Source organism: Haemaphysalis longicornis, unplaced genomic scaffold (genome assembly GCF_048455015.1).
Source record: "Haemaphysalis longicornis isolate Haplotype H1 unplaced genomic scaffold, Haemaphysalis longicornis Haplotype H1 scaffold_11, whole genome shotgun sequence".
Taxonomy (NCBI): domain Eukaryota; kingdom Metazoa; phylum Arthropoda; class Arachnida; order Ixodida; family Ixodidae; genus Haemaphysalis; species Haemaphysalis longicornis.
In genome coordinates, this window is record NW_027526214.1 from 129550911 (window position 1) to 129563797 (window position 12887).

Consider the following 12887-nt stretch of genomic DNA (forward strand, 5'->3'; position numbering starts at 1 on the left):
AGCATTGACCTCGAAGACCGTCCTTGTCACGTCACCATTTACCCCGCCACTCCTTCGAACATCTGTAAAGGCGTTGTGCACAACATTCCAGCGGGCACAAGCCCCGACCATCTCATGCGCCACATGTCGACGCTTCTACAAGGCACCAAGATCTTGGCTGCACGAATGATGGGCCGCACGGCCACGGCCATAATCACCTTCGAAGGTACACACATCCCCCGGGAGATCTGCTATGCTGGTGGCGTCTTTCGCTGCCGCCCTCATCGTCCCAAAGCCCAATACTGCCACCGCTGCCAGCAAATTGGCCATCGTGCTGACGTCTGCACTTACAAACCCCGCTGTCCGACCTGCGGCCAAGTACTGCCCGAAGACGCTAGCCACACCTGCTCAGCAGATCCGGTCTGCCTCCGCTGCGGGGGCCCCATCGCGCTGACGACGCCGCATGTTCTGACAGGCAAGCCGCGGATGCAGCCGTTCGCCAGACAGCGTACAACAAACGTGTCGCTCAGCGCGCAGCTGCAGTGGCAGCTGAAGCAGCAGCCACTACCTCTACGGTACTGCGCAAGTCACGCAGCCGCAGTCGCACCCGGTTCACCATGCCCTCTCGCCGCTCCGCTAGCTCGTCTGCACGTCTTCCTGCAAACCCTTCGAACGACGGCCCTGCGGTCCACCACAGCCGTAATCAAGCTGCCCAGGTAAGCCAGCCACTCTCCCACACACCTGAACACGCTCGAAAATCTCCTGCACTGACCTACCGAGATATCCTCCACAAACAACCTCCCGCCCCACAGGCCACTGAGCCTCGTCCCCCTCCTCCACCCAACGTAGACATGACCAATGCTCCCCTCTCCCCAGAGTCTCCTCCTCCCCCTCCGCCTAACGCTACCCTTCCCCCGGCTTCGACTCCGGCAACCAAACGCAGCCGCTCTTCGGAGGGCTCACCGTCCGCCCCAGTGACCCTTCCACCAGACGACCTCTACGCCTCTCTCTCCCATCGTATTGAAGAATACGCCCAGAAGTTTGATGCGGCAATATCCCATCTCCAGCAGCAGTTTACTCACCAACTTTCTCTCATACACGAGCAGCAAGCCCTTTTCCAGCAGAAACATCAAGAATACACTGACCACGTTGCCCACTTTTCTAGTGAGCTCAATATGCGCTTTGAAAAGCAGAGTAAACACTTTCAATCTCTCTTCTCCAGCTTTATCACTCAACTGCAGTCCACTTATCCCCTCCCTCCAGCACCGTCACCTCTCGCGGAATAAGCATGGCAGATCACGTACTCATAGTTCAATGGAACTGTCATGGTTTCAAGAACAAGCGTAATGCCTTCCTAATTTGGCTTCAGTCACAACCTCAGCTACCAGACATCCTCCTCCTCCAAGAGACAGGACTAAATCCTACGCTACCAGGATATGTCACGTTTCAGCAAAGTCCCTGCCTTGCCACGCTGGTCCACTCCACCCTCACGGCTACTCTTGAACATGACACCGCCAATAGCCTCACTGTTTCAATTCCTCTTAAGCGCGGCCCTCTGCTCATTACCAACGTTTACAGTCCCCCGCGCAATACTCTACCGGAGCTTGAAGAACTGTTTTATCCTTGTCGAACCAAAACCCGTCTTCAGCATATCCTGGCCGGTGACTTCAACGCCCCACATTCTGCCTGGGGCTATATCAGGGAATGCAGGAAAGGCCGTCGGGTGCATTGTGCTGCGCAAGAAGCTGGGTACACACTATATAACGACGTACAAGAGTACACACGTATGGGCAACTCCGTGGAACGCAATACCAACCCCGACCTCACTTTCGCTACTCGAGCTCTCCTTCTACGATGGGAACACACTCAAGAATATATGAGCAGTGACCATGCCATCTTACGCCTCACGGTCTCCGCATCTCCAAAACGAATCAAGTGGAAATCTGTTCGCATCACCGATTGGCACAAATATTGTCACGAAGCCAAGGACGACGCAGTTGTCTTGCAGGAGAAACAAGTTTATTGGAGCGAACTTGTGCTCCCCTAACAACTCAAAAGAATACAGAGGCGGCGAAGCAGCGGTCAACAAAGTGACTTGCGTCAGCGAGCGTCGCAGAATCGAATGCCCCGGCGTCTGCTCTGCAGGCTTTTTATCTTTCGGCGCGCGTGGTTCTCGAACCGTCGATTCGCATCGAGAACATTGTAGATCCAAGAAGATTATTTCAGGATGTTCACGTTAGATCGGAATGCTCTCCGTATCAGAACAGATAACACATGCGGCAAAGAAAGAAAGAATGGAACACGCGCTTCCCTTGGCACAGAGATAACACAGACCGGCGCAGCCGGGCGGTAAAAGCAAAACACAAATAAACAAACCCAATGTATGGTTCGCGGCATTACCCCCCCCCCCCCTCTAAGAGTGCATCGACCCGATGCTAACATAAGCGACAGTCCGAACAAATGAAAATAAAAGTTCGTCATCGTCTGTAGAAAGGTTTTAAGCGAACCACGTGGACGACTTCAGGCCGCGTGCGTCGTCGTGATGTGCCGGAGTCACCATCGGGGATCACTTCGTAGGTAAGTTGGCCAACACGTCGTAGAATCTGGTAGGGTCCGAAATACCGTCGCAGGAGCTTCTCACTGAGTCCGCGTCGTCGGATGGGAGTCCAAACCCACACACGATCCCCTGGTTGGTACTCGGCGTCTCGGCGTCGGAGGTTGTAGCGGCCCGCATCCACCAGCTGCTGGTCCGTTATACGAACTCGAGCGAGCTGGCGGGCCTCCTCCGCACGTTGAAGATATCCGTGGACGTCGGCGTTGAGGTCGTCGTCTTCTACGTGAGGAAGCATGGCGTCGAGCATCGTAGTCGGCCTTCTACCGTAGACAAGCTCGAACGGCGTCAGCTGTGTCGTCTCCTGGATAGCCGTGTTGTACGCAAACGTGACATACGGGAGCACTTCGTCCCAAGTCTTATGTTCAACGTCAACGTACATTGACAGCATATCTGCGATTGTCTTGTTCAGACGTTCTGTTAGTCCGTTCGTTTGGGGGTGGTACGCCGTCGTTCTTCGGTGATCCGTGTTGCTGTAGCGTAATACTCCTTGCATCAGCTCCGCAGTAAATGCCGTTCCGCGGTCTGTGATTAGGACTTCCGGGGCTCCATGTCGCAGCACAACTTGGCTTATAAAGAACTTCGCCACTTCTTGTGCAGTCCCCCTCGGAAGAGCGGCGGTCTCTGCGTAGCGCGTCATGTAGTCTGTCGCTACGACAATCCACTTGTTCTGTGATCGTGACGTAGGGAACGGGCCTAAAAGGTCCATTCCAATCTGTTGAAATGGTCTCGAAGGGACGGCGATCGGTTGCAGAAGTCCGGCGGGTCTTGTCGGCGGCGTTTTTCGTCGCTGGCAGTCACGGCAGCTCCGGACGTAGTGGGTGACGTCAGAGGTAAGGCCGGGCCAGTAGTACCTCGCCTTGATTTTTCCAATAGTGCGGGCTGTGCCCAGATGTCCGGAAGACGGGTCGTCGTGGCACGCTTCCAAAATTTCGTCACGAAGGTCCGCGGGGATGACGAGAAGGTAATTCGCTCTTGTTCCGGGGCTGAAATTCTTTTTCACAAGGACGGAGTTTCTCAGGCTGAATGCTGGTAAGCTGCGTTTGAAGCTCCTAGGAACGGCAACGTTGCATCCCTCGAGGTACTCGATTATGACGCGTAAGTCGGGGTCGGCACGCTGCTGGGCGGCTAGGTCGCTCTCCGTCACGATCCCGAAGAACGCGCTGTCTTCATCAGAGTCTTGTGGTGGTGGGTCGACGGGGGCGCGGGACAGGCAGTCGGCGTCGGAGTGTTTCCTGCCGGATTTATAAACGACTGTAACGTCGAACTCCTGCAGGCGCAAGCTCCACCGCCCAAGACGGCCAGAGGGGTCCTTCAAATTGGCGAGCCAACACAGCGCATGGTGGTCTGTTACAACCTTGAATGGCCTTCCATACACGTATGGGCGAAATTTTGAAATCGCCCATATAATAGCCAGGCACTCTTTCTCAGAGGCAGAATAGTTTTTCTCCTCCTTCGACAGACCACGGCTAGCATAGGCGATTACCTTTTCGCAGCCGCTTTGCTTTTGGACAAGGACGGCACCCAAGCCTATATCACTGGCGTCCGTATGCATTTCCGTTTCGGCATTTCCGTCGAAATGAGCGAGCACGGGCGGGCTTTGCAGGCGTTTTTGCAGCTCGCCGAATGCTTTTTCTTGGTCGTTTTCCCAGCTGAAAGGGGTGCTATCTTTTGTCAAGCGCGTGAGTGGCTCTGCAATGCGTGCGAAGTTTGCGACGAAGCGCCGGTAGTATGCGCACAGCCCGAGAAATCTCCGCACGCCCTTCTTGTCTTTCGGCCTTGGGAAGTTCGCAATGGCTGAAGTTTTTGCCGGGTCAGGTAGGACTCCCGCGGCGTTGACGACGTGGCCCAAGAACTTGAGTTCCCCGTATGCGAAACGGCACTTTTCAGGCTTCAGCGTCAACCCCGACGTACGAATGGCCTCGAGTACAGACTCCAACCTTGCAAGGTGTTCGTCGAAAGTCCGGGCGAATACCACTACGTCGTCGAGGTATACGAGGCAGGTGTGCCACTTAAGGCCAGCTAGCACAGTGTCCATGACTCTTTGAAACGTCGCTGGTGCTGTGCACAGCCCAAACGGCATCACCTTGAACTCGTAGAGGCCGTCTGGGGTTATAAATGCAGTCTTCTCTCGGTCTCTCTCGTCCACTTCAATTTGCCAGTAGCCGGTCTTCAGGTCCATCGATGAGAAGTACTTCGCGTGGCAGAGGTGGTCGAGGGCGTCGTCGATTCGGGGGAGGGGGTACACGTCCTTTTTCGTGATTTTGTTCAGTCGCCGGTAGTCAACGCAAAACCTTAATGTGCCGTCTTTTTTCTTTACGAGTACGACGGGCGCAGCCCAGGGGCTTTTCGATGGCTGTATAATGTCATCGCTCAGCATGTCGTCGACTTGAGTCCGGATGGCTTCCCGTTCGTGTGAAGAGACGCGGTACGGTGACTGTCGGGTAGGTCGGGCTCCATCTTCGGTTATTATTCGGTGCTTCGCTAGAGGGGTCTGACGTAGTTTTGCGCTCGACGAAAAACATTCGCTATAGCGACGCAGCAAAGCCAATAATTTTTTCCGTTGTTCTTGCGGTAGCGCCGGATTCACGTCGAATGGCTGCGGGAGCTTGAATGTTTCTACGGGTGTGCGTTCAAAGTCGGCGACTGCGATCCCATCACTTGCTTCTTGCGTTTCTTCGAGGAACGCAATTGCAGCTCCCTTGTTTAAATGCTGGTACTCTTCGGTGAAATTAGTGACCAAAACGTGAGATTGGCGTTCCTTAAAGTGCGCAATGCCTCTTGCGACGGAGACACCGCGGTCGAGAAGCAACCTTCGATCACTCTCTACGATAGCGTCGATGTCAGAAGCAGCATCCTCACAGTAGACGGCGATCATCAAGCTTGCGCGGGGTGGCAGGGTGATGTGATCGTCGGCGATCCTGACAGCAGCACGGTGATCGGGGTTCGGCTGCGGCGTCGTGGAGTGATTAGAGGAAAATGTTATCGACTTGGTCTGCAGATCAATTATTGCGCCGTTGTCCGTCAAAAAGTCCATTCCGAGAATCACGTCGCGGGAGCAGTTAGGCAGAACGACGAACGCCGCAGGGTACGTTGTGCCGTCTATGGTGACGCGCGATGTGCACGTTCCACTTGGCGTCACGAGGTGGCCTCCTGCTGTGCGTATGTGCGGACCGTCCCATCTGGTCATAACTTTCTTCAGTTTAGACGCAAATGGTCCGCTCATTACCGAATAGTCAGCTCCCGTGTCTACGAGGGCGACTACGTCAAAGCCGTCGATGGACACCTTGACGTCAGATGCAGTCGTCCTCGAGTTCCGGGTTCGTCGGGGCGTCGTATCTCTGCTTGTACGTGTTGATGGTCGGGCACTGTGCATCGTCGTTGTCGTCTTCTCAACGGACGTCTCGGTCAGGTCGGGTACGCGTCGCGGCGTATAGCTGTTGTCGTGTACGGGAGTCTCGTCAGGTCTGGGTCGGGTCGTCGGGATGAGGGCATGTTGTGAGTCACTGTCTTCCGCGAGTCGTTGCGTCGTTGGAGGGTTTTCATTTTTCCACGATCGTGCAACTTCACCTCCAGAAGTTGCTGCTTTTAGTTTCCCCCGCGTGGGCTGGGGGACCTTCCACGTGAGAACTCAGCATTGCTACGGCGGTTCGGCGACTGGTATGGGTAGGGTGACGGCGAACGGTTGAAACGGGCTGGTCGACGGCTGGTGTTGGACAGGTACTCTTCGATCTCCGATGGGCGCTGGCCAGTTCGGGGGCGGGGTGCGTCGACGGAGAACCCTCGCAAACCGAGCCTCCTGTAGGGGCAGCGACGGTAGACGTGGTCGGCCTCTCCGCAGTGGTAGCACAGCGGACGATTGTCGGACGTTCGCCACACGTCGGTCTTCCTTGGGGCAGGGGGTTGCGCCGCAGGTGGTCGGGCCGGCGAGAGGGGACGACGGTACGGAGCCTCGTGACGATAGGGTGCAGGTGGGCGAGGGCGATGTACAGCAGCCGCGTAGGTCATGGCTTGCGGCTCGCGAGGTGCTACTGGCGTCGTTGAAGTTCCCAGCGCTTGCTGCACTTCTTCTCTAATGACGTCGGTAAGAGAAGCGACTTGTGGTTGCGGCGGCGTCGGGAGCAGTTTCCGCAGCTCCTCCCTCACTATTTCGCGGATAGTGTCGCGTAGTGAGTCGGAGTTGATAGCGCTGGCACCAAGCGTCTCCGAAACCAGCGCATTGATTGGGCGGTCGTACTGCCTCGTTCGGATTTCGAGCGTCTTCTCCATCGCGGCGGCCTCAGACGCGAATTCGGACACGGTCTTGGGGGGGTTGCGAACAAGGCACGCGAAGAGCTCTTGCTTCACACCTCGCATCAGAAACCGTAGTTTCTTTTCTTCCGTCATTCCTGGGTCCGCACGGCGGAAAAGTCGCTTCATTTCCTCGACGAAGATTACGACTCCTTCGTTCGGGTGTTGCGTTCGAGTTTCCAGTAAAATCGCAGCTCGTTCTTTTCTCACCACGGTCGTGAAGGTCTTAAGGAACTCGCTTTTGAATTGCGCCCAGTCGGTCAAGGCGCTCTCGTGGTTTTCAAACCAAGTTCGGGCTGCATCCTCCAAGTAAAAGAAAACATGCCGGAAGGTTTCTTCATCGTCCCACCTGTTGAAGATCCGCACGCGCTCCAGCTTCTCCAACCATTCCTCTGGATCTTCAGCGGGGGCTCCCCGGAACGATGGCGGTTCCCGGGGCTGCTGCAGCATGATTGGCGACGTTGTTTCTTGTACCATGGTGTTGGTTGCAGCGTTCCTTCTCTTGGGCCCTTCTGGCATCAAACCGAACTCGGGTGGAAAATCTTGCAGGCGGAGGCTGGCTCTTGTTGGACTGGCTTGGCGGCTTCCCGAGGTTGCAGTGGGCATGAAGGGTGCGTACCCAGCACCTCCACCAGATGTCACGAAGCCAAGGACGACGCAGTTGTCTTGCAGGAGAAACAAGTTTATTGGAGCGAACTTGTGCTCCCCTAACAACTCAAAAGAATACAGAGGCGGCGAAGCAGCGGTCAACAAAGTGACTTGCGTCAGCGAGCGTCGCAGAATCGAATGCCCCGGCGTCTGCTCTGCAGGCTTTTTATCTTTCGGCGCGCGTGGTTCTCGAACCGTCGATTCGCATCGAGAACATTGTAGATCCAAGAAGATTATTTCAGGATGTTCACGTTAGATCGGAATGCTCTCCGTATCAGAACAGATAACACATGCGGCAAAGAAAGAAAGAATGGAACACGCGCTTCCCTTGGCACAGAGATAACACAGACCGGCGCAGCCGGGCGGTAAAAGCAAAACACAAATAAACAAACCCAATGTATGGTTCGCGGCAATATCGACAACAGCGCTGCGACCCCCCTTTCACAGACGTACCTACCTGGACCCAGCAACTTATGCATGCTCTTGATAAGCATACCAAGTTTCTTGCCACGGACGAGGTCACTCCTCACATAGATGCACATCTGTCACACTGTTGCGAAGCCCGCGCTTCCCTCGTGAAGCGGTGGAATCGCTGCAAAACAAACCGTAGACTCCGCGCCCGAATCAATCGACTTAACGAGCACATTCACGAATACTCCAACGACCTCCGCAGGGAACACTGGAATACCATGTGTGATGAACTTCAGAACACCCTGAGCACTAGCAAGACGTGGCGTATACTCAAAGCTTTAATAAATCCCGACTCCACAAAGATTATGACCACCCAGAAGATCAATCGCCTCACAGCTCAACACAAAGACCCAGCCACTCTACTGGACACCATGAAGAAACTTTATATCCCTTCTTTGTGTCAACCCCGGTATTCTGAGTATAATGGCTCTCCAAACCCCGAACTTGATGAGGAATTCACCTTGGCTGAGCTTCGCATCGCCCTCCGTATGTGTAGAGGCAGCAAATCTCCTGGTCCCGACTCTCTAACTACCGCCCTACTTCGGAATATGTCAGATGCTGACCAACACCATCTCTTACATGCCATCAACCTCGTTTGGACAGGACAAATCATCACCAGCCTATCTACGCCCACTGCAGGGCAAAGGCCTCTCCCATTATTCTCCAATTACCTCGGTCCTGTGCCAACTGTGACCAATTTATTTCCGCAAACTTCTTGATCTCATCTGCCCATCTAACTTTCTGCCGCCCCCTGCAACGCTTGCCTTCTCTAGGGATCCACTCTGTTACCCTTAATGACCAGCGGTTATCTTGCCTTCGCATTACATGCCCTGCCCACGTCCATTTCTTCTTCTTAATTTCTACTAATATGTCTTTAACATCAGTTTGCTCTCTGACCCACTCCGCTCTCTTCTTGTCCCTTAATGTTACACCTATCATTTTCCGCTCCATTGCCCGCTGAGTTGTTCTCAATTTAAGTTGAACCCTCTTAGTGAGCCTCCAAGTTTCTGCCCCGTAGGTGAGTACCGGTAAGATGCAGCTGTCATACACTTTCTTCTTCAGGGACAATGGTAGGCTGCTATTCATTATCTGAGAATGTCTGCCATATGCACCCCACCCCATTCTGATCCTCACCCCACCCCATTCTGTCCCGAGGTTATTGATCATTACTTACGTTTTCTGCATATTAATTTTCAGGCCTACGGTTCTACTCTGTTCGCCCAGTGCGGAAGGCATGCTTTGCAATTCGTCTCCCGAGTTACTTAGCAAGGCAACGTTATCAGCAAATCTGAGGTTACTGAGGTATTCTCCATTAACCCTTACTCCCACCTGTTCCCAATCGAACGTTCTGAATACTTCTTGTAAGCATGCTGTGAATAACATTGGAGAGATTGTGTCTCCTTGTCTGACACCCTTCCTTATAGGTATTTTACTGCTCTCCCTATGGAGGATGATGGTAGCTGTAGACCCACTGTAGATATCTCCTAGTATTCTTACATAATGCTCATCTACCCCCTGGTTCCGTAATGCCTGAATGACTGCTAGGGTTTCGACCGAGTAAAATGCTTTCTCATAATCTATGAAGGCTATATATAGGGGTTCAGTATACTCAGCGCACTTCTCTATCACCTGATTGATCGTGTGATGTGGTCCATTGTTGAATAACCTGTACGGAACCCTGCTTGTTCTTTAGGTTGACTGAAATCTAAGGTTGCAGAGATTCGGTTAGCGATTACCTTGGTAAATACCTTGTAGACGACTGACAGTAAGCTGATCGGCCTGTAATTTTTCAAGTTCTTCATGTCGCCTTTCTTATGGATTAGGATGATGTTCGCGTTCTTCCAAGATTCCGGTACCATTGCGGTCATTAGGCATTGCGTATACAGGTTTGCCAGTTTTTCAAGTACAATTTCTCCGCCATCCTTCAAGAGGTCTGCTGTTATCTGATCCTCACCAGGTGCTTTGCCCCCTTTCATTTCTTTCAAAGCCTTTCGTACTTCTTCGGTCGTTAGTGGTGGGATGTCTATCTCCTCTGAACTACTGTCTCGCTCGGCATTATCCTGTATGTCCCGGCAACTGTGCAGATCCCTATAGAACTCCTCGGCCACTGTGACTATTTTATCCCTATTTGTGATGCCATTGCCTTGCTTATCCTTAAGTGCATACATCTGATTTTTCCCCACGCCAAGACGTCTCTTCACTGCTTTCAGGCTACCTCCGTTCTTTAGAGCGTATTCGATCCTCTCCATATTATACTTCCGCATGTCAGCTGTCTTACGCTTATTGATTAACTTCGAGAGCTCGGCTAGTTCTATTCTGTCAGCTGCGGTAGAGATTCTCATGGTTTGCCGTTTCCTGATTAGATCTTTCGTCTCCTGTGAAAGTTTACCAGTATCCAGTCTAGCCATAGTGCCCCCGACTTCTATTGCACACTCCGTGATGATGCGTGTAAGGTTGTCGCTGGCTTCCTGTGTCGTAAGCTTGGCTTCCTCGTTAAGGGCGGAATATCGGTTCTGCAGCGCGATCCTGAATTCTTCTACTTTACGTCTTACTGTTAGTTCGTTTATCGGCTTCTTTCGTACTAGCTTGTTGCGGTCCCTCCTCAAATCTAGCCTAATTCGAGATCTTACCATACGGTGGTCACTACACCTTACCCTTCCGAGCACTTCCACATCTTGCACGACGCCAGGGTTATCGCATAGTATGAAGTCTATTTCATTTTTGTGCTCCCCATTCGGGCTCCTCCAGGTCCACTTCCGACTCTCCCGTTTACAGAGGAAGGTATTCATTATGCGGAGGTTATTCCGTTCTGCAAGCTCAACTAGTAGGTCCCCCCTGCTATTTCTACAGCCCAGACCATAGTTCCCAACTCCCTTGTCTCCAGCCTGATTCTTGCCTACTTTAGCATTGAAGTCCCCCATAACTACGGTATACTGTGTTTTTACTTTAGCCATTGCCAATTCCACATCTTCATAGAGGCGTTCCACTACTTGGTCGTCGTAGCTCGATGTGGGCGCGTAGCCCTGTACCACCTTGAGCTTGTATCTCTTATTGAGCCTAATTACAACACCTGCTGCCCGTTCATTAATGCTATAGTATTCGTCTATGTTGCCAGCTATGCTTTTATTGACTAGAAATCCCACTCCCAGTTCTCTTCTGTCCTCTAGACCACGGTAACATAGGACGTGTCCATTTTTCAGCACCGTAAGGGCTTCGCCTGCCCTCCTAAGCTCGCTAAGCCCTATTGCATCCCATTTAATGCCCTCTAGTTCCTCGAACAACACCTCGAGACTTGCTTCGCTAGATAAGGTTCGCGCGTTAAACGTTGCCAGGTTCAGATTCAATTGGCGGCCTCTCCGGATCCAGGGATTCTTAGCACCCTCTGCTGCGTCACAGGTCTGACCGCCGCCGTGGTCAGTTGCTTCGCAGCCGCTGGGGACTGAGGGCCGAGGGTTAGTTGGCGTATTCATGGGAGGTTGTGGCCGTTACTACACCAGGGTGGCCAATCCTGCTCTGGTGAGGGAGTGCATTACCGGCAATGGTCGCCGGGGTCAGGCCGCACCCCAAGCCCCTTTGTGCAATTCCATCAATACGCGGATTTTTTTTTATCCGGTGGGAATTGTCTGGCACCGGGATTCGAACCACGGTCCTTCTGCACGCGAGGCGGGTGTTCTACCTCTACGCCATCGCTGCATCGCTACAGGACAAATACCCCTCTGCAACTTATGGAAGAAGGGCCACATGATCTTCATCCCGAAGCCCGGTAAACCTCTAGATCTCCCTAATCTCCGTCCAATAACACTGACCTCTCACGTTGGCAAAGTTATGGAGCGTATGGCCCTAAATCGCCTTCAGCAACATCTAGAGAGAAGCATTCCTCAGGGTGCGGTCCTCTCTCCTACATTATTTAACCTCGCCATGCGCCGTATCCACCGTGCTCTACAATCTTTCCCCGAAATTCAGTACTCTCTGTATGCCGACGACATTACTATCTGGATCAAACGCGGCAGTCCGGGATTCACTCAAGACACCCTTCAAGACGCCCTCAGAGCCGTTGATCAAGCAGCTCACACTATCGGTCTAGCTTGCTCGGCTGAGAAAACTTCATTGCTGCTTGTGCACTCCCGTAATTGGAAACCACCTCAAGTTGTCCTTCATCACCATGACAACACCATCTACCCACAAAAAACTTTGGAAGTTCTTGGCCTTCACATGCAATCTGATGGAGGAGGAGGTTTGGCTGTGCAGCACATTCTCCGTCAGGCCGAACCTATTCTTAACATGATGCGCCGTGTCACTACCCGCTCCAGGGGACTCAAAGAACAGGACCTTCTTCAAATCCGCGATGCTCTTATCCTCTCCCGCATTCGCTATCAAGCGCCGTACGTCGTCCTAACGCGCACCTTGGAAGGGAAGCTTGACGCCCTAATCCGCAAAGCGACAAAAATTTCTCTGGGTCTTCCTATTACCACTAGCACCACCCGACTTGCGCAACTTGGTGTTCTCCCGACGGTTACTGACATAATTGACATCCACCAGAGCCACCAACGTCAACGCCTCTCCGAAACTGCAACAGGCCTTTATATCTTACGCACATTAGGATACCCGTCCCGTCCTTCCCGACCTCAAACAACTCCTCTAAACAGCAAAATACTCCAACATATTACCGTAGCACCTATTCCCCGCCACATGGACAAGGAACGCAATCCCAAACGCCGTCTTATTCGTGCCGCATACTACGCCAAGAAAGTAAACCGTGATACCGACAGCCGCCACGTTTTCACAGATGCGGCATTTGAAGATAACCTCGGTGCGGTCGCCTTCATCACTTCAGAGGGTACTCACTACTCCATCACTCGACGCTGAACCTCCCCAGAAGAAGCCGAAC